Source organism: Syngnathus acus, chromosome 2, assembly GCF_901709675.1.
Source record: "Syngnathus acus chromosome 2, fSynAcu1.2, whole genome shotgun sequence".
In the NCBI taxonomy this organism is placed as follows: Eukaryota; Metazoa; Chordata; class Actinopteri; order Syngnathiformes; family Syngnathidae; genus Syngnathus; species Syngnathus acus.
The window spans coordinates 1,144,352-1,152,650 of NC_051088.1; the positions used below are offsets into that span (position 1 = coordinate 1,144,352).

General features: G+C 45.2%; 1 long non-coding RNA gene across 1 annotated transcript; it reads left to right on the forward strand.

Moving 5' to 3' along the window:
* Positions 1-4,341: 4,341 nt before the first annotated feature.
* LOC119119527 lies at positions 4,342-4,530 on the forward strand. Its single transcript, XR_005097322.1, has 2 exons — positions 4,342-4,434; positions 4,479-4,530. It is a non-coding gene; the product is annotated as an uncharacterized LOC119119527 (long non-coding RNA).
* Positions 4,531-8,299: the final 3,769 nt, after the last annotated feature.

Here is an 8,299-nt window from a genome sequence, read left to right on the forward strand (position 1 = left end):
AGATATACAATTTCGCTTGACTACATTCTCTGAAAGCAATGGTTTCTTTTCTTTTTTTTTTCTCAACGGATATTATATAGAACACTCTGTCGCATATTTCACACAATCTTTGGTCAATGGCAACGGTACAACATAAAGAATCGGTCGCAAACCCATACATATGACATTCATTATTTTTTTCTGTCTTTGCAGCTTGTTTTGCCATTAGCAATCAATTGTTTCTTTTACCAGTTACTCTTATAGTCACCTGAAACAAATTATCCACATTCATTTTAGAGATATTAATTCCATTCTTTAACATCTACAGCGGTTGTTGACAAAGTACACCAATAAACATCATACTTTCTCCATGGCCGTCCAGATCCGACACAGCGGATCACACTGCAAAGGTCAAATTGATCTTTTAAATCGATACGTGTAATGTTTATGTACAGTTTGACCAAGTCTAAACATCTTGTCCATGATCGTCCAGTTTCTTCCATGCACTTTTACACACTTTCCAGGGCTGTGGACTCGGGGACTCGGACTCGGTCGGACTCGGTCATTTTTGCCGGACTCGGTGCTGATTTTGACCGAGTCCACCGAGTCCGACAATAAAAAAAATACGTTCAATTTTATTTTCATCATGCTGCTGAGAATGCGCGTAGGAATACTGTCCACAGCCCTGCTACGGTTATTTAATGTTTTGGTTGCCCTGGTTACAGAGGCGTTGCTACACTAAAGGGAGGGGAGATTGTGTCTGTAGCAACGCTGATTAGCTAAAGAATGTAGTGTGGTGTAAATTAGCACTCAACCAGCTGTTCGTCTCCTATTGTTGGCTGACTCGTCCGCGAGTGAGATCAGATAACTTGAATTGCCGCTTTCCTGTGGAACAATGCAACTAAACCTTTGCTAGACTTTATCTACTTAGTAAATTAACACACAATAACAATAAGTAACTTGTCCTAAACACTTAAACAAACATTGAGTAAATATGGGATAACTTGTACGCAACTACTTCAAACTGTATATAACGCTTGACAAAGAAAAACAGTTCTGACCAACAACAATCTATGAACCAAATCAGAACACTTCGCCTATGCAAATATGCTCTGCTCATTGTTGGTGAAGGCCTCTTACAGGAACAAAAACACACACACATAACAAAAGGACAGTAAGGACTCGGAGACAGATGGCTGACAGGGAACAAAAGACATCTCTGTCACTAAAGAGGAAGAATTTAAATAACAACCCGCGACGGGGAGATTAAAATCAAGACTCTTGCCATCAAGGACACCGACGGGGGGCATGACAGTGAGGCGGTCAAGAATGTCATCAACGCCGTCATCAAGGATTTTGACCTGCATGTCCTCTCCATCGTCGTCGATAACGCAGCGACCATGAGCAAAGCCGTGCGGCTCATCAATGAGGACGACGAAGATGCAGATGATACTAAAAACGAAATGGATGAGGACGAGGGGGGCGTCAATCTGGACGACGAGGTCCAGCTTGAGAAGTTCGCTGGGATTCAGGATGCCGATTTTCGAATGATTCATCACATGCGCTGTGCTATTCACACGCTGCAACTGGCAATTCGTGACGGATTGAAGGCGGAGCATGTCATGAAACTACTGGATAAAGTCCGACGGGTGGTGAAGAGACTGCGGACCCCCAATCTGCTTGCTGTCCTCCGTCGTCGAGGAGGTCTTCTCCCTGTCGTCGATGTGCCCACCCGTTGGGGAAGCACCTACCTCATGACAAAACGGCTCCTTCATCTACGAGAGCATGTCCAGGACTTGGCGGCTGCTTCTCCGGAACTTCTCCTTAACGAGTCAGAATGGAAGAAGCTTGAGACCTTGGCCACAATCCTCAAGATGCCATACGATGTCACGGTCAAGCTCCAGTCGGCCTCAATCACCCCCGGCAGCTTTCTCAAGGAGTGGTCGGCCTTGAAGGCAGCGTTGCGCAAGCAGCCCCCTCTGGCTTCACCAATCGCCAATTCAATGGAGCAACGAGAGGACAAGCTCTTCGACAATGATTTTTTTCTGGCAGCCATCTTCGTCGATGCGCGTTACCGCATTCTCCTCAGCGAAGAGCAGATGGAGCGCGCCAAGAATGGCCTCCGTGCCGTTGTGAGGCGAATCCGGTCTCGTACCCACCAGCACCTGGAGGGGCCGTCGATGAAGGCCGAGGTTGATGGCTCCACATCGACGGAGGAGGATGAGTTTGAAAAAGAACTTGACAGCATTGAGCGCCGCCAGCGTTTGTCAGCCGCCACCTCGCCAACCGACATAGATGAAGAAATTGGGGCAATGTTGGCACTTGGTCGAATGAAAGAGAGCCCATTTGTTACAGCTGATCGTTATCCGTCCGGCCTCAAGGCAGCGACTCGGACACTAACAGCAATGCCAATCAGCCAAGTCAGCGTAGAGCGCCTGTTTTCCGGGCTCAAGTTTATCATGTCTGATCAGCGCGGCGCGATGAAGGCTGACTTGGTTGAGGCGATTTTGTTCCTAAGAACAAACTCAAGTCGTTGAATTGAAACTTGAAAGTATCTGTTTATTGTATTTCGTTTATATGTTTAATAAAGACAAAGCCATCACAAAACTGTTGTAATTATTTAGATTTTGATCTAAATTTGCCTTGAATAAAGACTAAGCAGTCACATGAATTAACAGAAAAATGGACAGCCGGACTCGGACTCGTGGTCAAGAGGCCGGACTCGGTGCAAAAGTCCGACCGAGTCCACAGCCCTGCTTTATACTAGTCCTGCACTTCGACGATGATGAGCACAGTGATTTTTAAGTCATTATGGAACATTGTACTTATTCTCCCTATTACTTGATTTACAAAGTTTCCCCCATTACCATGAGAATTTATCTCTGAAATCCCATATCTCGGTATTATTTCTTGACATAACGTTTTTGCCACTGTTAAGGCATTCAGTGTTTATTTTGAAGCCAATTCAATCCATTTTGAGAATGCATCTATTATGGCCAGACATTATAACCCTGTGGATTGTGTTTAGCACATGTTAAACAAGCTCTACAATTTTTTTTTTTATAAATGTTTTGAATATGAATCAAATAGATATGTTGTATAAAGCCTGTTGGTGCATCATACCACCTCAGCACCAGGGAAGCAAGGAGAGAACTGGCAGTGAGCATTGAGGGCAAACGCCTGGAGGTTCAACAAGCCCCGAGGTACCTCGGCGTGCGTCTGGATCGGACCCTATCCTTCAAACAACACCTCGAAGATCTGAAGGCAAAGGTGACATCCAGGGTTGCACTGATCCGCCGCCTTGCTGGAACAACGTGGGGAGCCTCTGCTAAGATCTTGCGGATATCAACCCAAGCGCTGGTCTTCTCTGCAGCAGAGTACTGTGCTCCAGTTTGGAACAGAAGCCCCCATGCCAAAAAGGTGGATGTGGCAATTAACAACGCCTTCCAAACCATAACAGGATGCCTGAAACCCACCCCTGTGTCCCTCCTGCCTGTCCTTGCGGGAATAGCGCCGGCCAACCTTCGGCGGAAGGCTGCCACCCTCGTTCTCGCCAGGAAGGCAAAAAATAACAACTGGCACATCCTGCACAACACTACAACAACTCCAGCTCCACCAAGCAGACTCAAGGCACGCCACCCCTACAACATGGCAGCACAAGAGATGCTCAATTCCATCCCTGAAGACATCTCCAGAGATCCCTGGCTGGCAGCAGCTTGGAAGCAGGAGTGGGAGGCAGCTGGCCCCTCCCTCATGCACCGTTATGTCTGGGAACCAGGAGACGGCGCCATAGGAGGAGACGAACTACCTCGCCAGCAGTGGACCACACTGAACCGCTTAAGAACTGGTGTTGGGCGCTTCAACACGTCTATGCGGCAGTGGGGACTGGCGGACAGTGCGGCATGCGAGTGTGGAGCCCCCGAGCAGACAGCCGACCACATCATCAACACCTGCCCCCTATATAGACCACCCTCAGAGGCCGGCCTCTTCGACCTGGGACCAGAGATGCTGGCGTGGCTCCACGACACCAAGTTGGAGCTCTGACGTTACAGAGAGAGAGAGAGAGAGAGAGAGAGAGAGAGAGAGAGAGAGAGAGAGAGAGAGAGAGAGAGAGAGAGAGAGAGAGAGAGAGAGAGAGAGAGAGAGAGAGAGAGAGAGAGAGAGAGAGAGAGAGAGAGAGAGAGAGAGAGAGAGAGAGAGAGAGAGAGAGAGAGAGAGAGAGAGAGAGAGAGAGAGAGAGAGAGAGAGAGAGAGAGAGAGAGAGAGAGAGAGAGAGAGAGAGAGAGAGAGAGAGAGAGAGAGAGAGAGAGAGAGAGAGAGAGAGAGAGAGAGAGAGAGAGAGAGAGAGAGAGAGAGTATAAAGCCGACTGAACTGCCCTTTCATCCCTCATGTTGAGCCATGTGTCAACACCATGTGACAACACCATGGCTCAATATTGCTGCCCATTTGTATTGGTTCATTTGTATGGGCAGATAATATTGCTGCCCATTTGTATCAGAATTTTTCCTTTCTCAAGGTGACAAACCAATCCACTAATCGAAAAAAAAAAATCAACAAAATAACTGCCAGTAAATTAATGTACCGTAATTTTCGGACTATAAGTCGCACCGGAGTATAAGTCGCACCAGCCATTAAATGCCCAAAAAAGTGAAAAAAACCCATATATATGTATATAAATCGCTCCTGAGTATAAGTCGCCCCCCCACCCAAACTATGAAAAAAAACCGCGACTTATAGTTCGAAAATTACGGTAATAGTTAATTGTTGTTGTTTCTTAACTTTAACTAACTCAATCGCTCTCTTATTCTCAAATTTTAAATTTAGCTTTGAAATGTCGTTATTTCATAATTGTACTTCATCTAATTCCAGAAAGCAAGTTCTTTCCATCTCTCAAATTTTGTTTCATCAGGGCTAGGCATTAATGCAGTGTGGACCAGTTTCTGCCCATAAACAAATTGCTTGCTTTTTTTCACTTCCTATTTTTCACTTCCTGTTTTTGTTTTGCGGTGCAAATCAGATAGACTACAGTCTAATAAATTCTTTTGTGCACCTATATTAGCCAATTTCATCCTTTTATCACATAATACTGACAGCACACAGACAACACAAAAACAGCAGAGACACAGCTCACAAACAATACCAACAAACAACGCTGCGCAAACGTCATCCTCTATTTTGACGTTTTGGTTATACTTTTTTTCCTCATCAGTGCCTTTTATCCTTCATGCAAATGTTGTCACATCTTTTGTTAAGCATCACTCTGCTTCAAACAGTCTCTGAGAAACTCACACTGTCCCTGCCCCGCCCGCAGCCATAGCACCCCCTGTGCGAGGGGGGGCGTGGCATCAATGTTGACTGGTCACAGGCCGGCCATTTCCTGCAACAATCATGATGCCGGTCCACCGCCTGCACGAGCATAGCACAGGCGCACAGCCCAGACCGGCGACTAGGCGCGAGCGCAGGCATGCTCATCAGTCTCACCCTCTCAAAGGGCAGGCCAATGAGGTAAATTTTGGATTCTATGCGTCTCTGTATGTCACCTTAAATGGTGACCTAGCTGTAGTGAGGAGACCATAAGCTATTTTTGCGGTACAGAGAAGCTCTAGTTTCAGTAATGTGTAGGTACTTAGAATATGGAAGGGCCATTCGTCCGTGACCAGGAAGACCTTTGTCCATGCCCTTTTAAGGGCATCGGAAGTAACCAGTAGAGTGAGACTCGGACCGCAGCTGTTGTCTTACGAGGTACAAATGATGGGGGAGAACAGATAGAGGGAGGGGAAGAGCAAGAGGCGCGAGGGCTTTTTGGGGCGAACATCTGTGCCGTTGAGAGCTGAAACATCTTTGCTTTTGGGGCCACTCAAACTTTTGGAGAGACATCACTCTGGCATCGGTTGAATAAAATCTTTTCCCAATCAGCCGTGTGTCACCAAAGTGCTTCCTTACCCGGGCCAGCCATCGTCCACCGAGTGTTTTTTTGGAGACCAGCGAAACAACAAAGACCATTCACCACACCAACTTTGCTGTTGCACCCTTCATCATGTTCACATTCGACATCTTTCACTGTCTTCTACAGAACATTTGTTGTCTCTTATTCTCGTCCTATCAAGCCACCGTTCTAGCCACTTCCTGCCACACACGCCTTATTTTCTTTACTGCCACACACCTTGCTCATCTTAGTTTCTCTAACCAACTTAAACACACCGTCTACTTCTCAATTTCCCTATTATCGCTCAACAGCCTCCTGAACATTCTCCATGACTGATTTCTTCCATAGGACACACGTCTCACTCACACACACATATACACACCCACTCATGAGGATCCTCGGCGCGCACACACACACCAGCACAAAAGGATGACGCACAACATATAAGACCACATAGAGCGCACTAAGAACACACCTTTTTGCTCATCTCACTTGTCTGATTTATTCTCTATTTTACTTTTAGAAGCTATTTGTAATTCTTTTCCATTTATTTTGCAAATTTTAACTTCAGTGTGCACACATAATTTCATCTCTGGCTCTTTTTTGTCTCATGCAAATATCTCCTTTATATTTAAGCTAATTTCTGTTTCATTTTGGCAGCCAGGTTCCCACTTTGTTACATGGGAATCTCATTTAATTTGATCTTGGCCTAGTCATAACTGTCTTTGTTCAGTTGTGCAGTCACGTGCCATGTGACCTTTTCCTCCGCAACTCCAGCATTCTATTTGACTAGGTTGCACAACTCCTCTTCCTCGGCCTCTAAAGCCTTCTCCGTTAGACATTGCTCGCCCTCTCTGGCCTTTCTGTCCTCTGCCCGCATTTTGGTAAAAAGTGTCGCTATCCTGGTCAACCAGAAAAGTGTCTTTTGATGCTTTCATTTGTTTTTGTTTATCCTTTACTACTTTTTCTGCATGGAGGGCGTGATTTATGTATTCCTCCAAAGTTCCTGTGTTCATTCCTATATAATTTTTGATCACCCTAATTTGTATTGCTGGCTTGGACCCAACATGGATGGCATTTTTTAATTGTTGCTGATAACCACCTTGGGGTGCATTATCTTCTACCAGTCCACTGTGTATTTTAAACACTTCTGTCATGCGCACTCGATATTCATCAAAAGTTTCATTATCATTTTGCTTTGTTCTCCCTATCTCTGTATAGTTTGCTCTCATTCTATATCTGTTGCGTACCTGGTTAATCAGCCCTTCCACTTGCCTTATCTCCTCCAATGTCCATGTTTTGTAGACCATTATCACCCTGGGGTGAATTTGCTCATTACCTAGATTATAATTTGGGTTAGCCACTTGTATCATTGAATATAGTGGCACGTTTGGAATTAATTCTGAATCTTCAATATTCGTGTCTTCAGCTAATGGGGCTGAAAGCAAAATTTAGTTTTTAGGTGACAATGGCTCGTCTGCTCCCATTTTCTTTGACCAATTTATTTCTAGCGGGCTTTTCTGTCTGGTGGCTCTGATTGTTGACCCATAAGGAGGAGGTGATTCCTCATTTTTGTGTGTGTCATGTATTTGCGGATACAACTTCTCTATGATCTTTTGTTTTGAATTTGTAGCCTGTGTTTTCTCCTCCCGCTCTTGTATTTCTTCTAGTTCTCCCTCAAATTTGTATTTTTTGATCCGTTTATCTAGATTTTTTATTCGATCAGGATCCTGTCTTTCAATTATTTTCCAATCTTTACATTTTAGTGTATCCCGGATATTATTTTTGCTCTGCCAGTTCCCCATTTTAATCAATTTGGTCCCAACTGTAAAACCATAGGGGTTTCTAAAGTCAGGTGTTTCCAGTGGGATAACGAAAAGATCCTGTGGTGAGTCTCACTTCTACCAGCGTTCTGGTGGAGAATTCTTGCCTATTGCGTCCACAGAACCACGTTATGTGTTCCCCACTGCTTTAATATGGAATACTATATCTCGTGATATGTATTCCCATTCACACTCTCATTCACACAGTTTTACGGAATTTTCGGCTTCACGCGGACTCCGCTGACCTTTTTAGACGGACCTCTCCGTCGGACACTTCTGTCCTTTTATTTAAACGGACCTCTCCGTTTTGTTACTTTTAGACGGACGTCTCCGTTCTGTAACTTTTCTTGGACACTTCTGTCCTTTTACTTAAACGGACCTCTCCGTTTTGTTACTTTTAGACGGACCTCTCCGTTCTGTAACTTTTATCTAGGATTTTTATAGGGCACCGAGCCCTCGGCCGCATCACTCTTTTAAACAAAAACAAACTCACCCTCTGGTTCTCTTCACCTCTGTAGCTCGGACTGCCTTCAACCTTCAGATCCCAGCTGACGAGCAGACAGCCAGCCC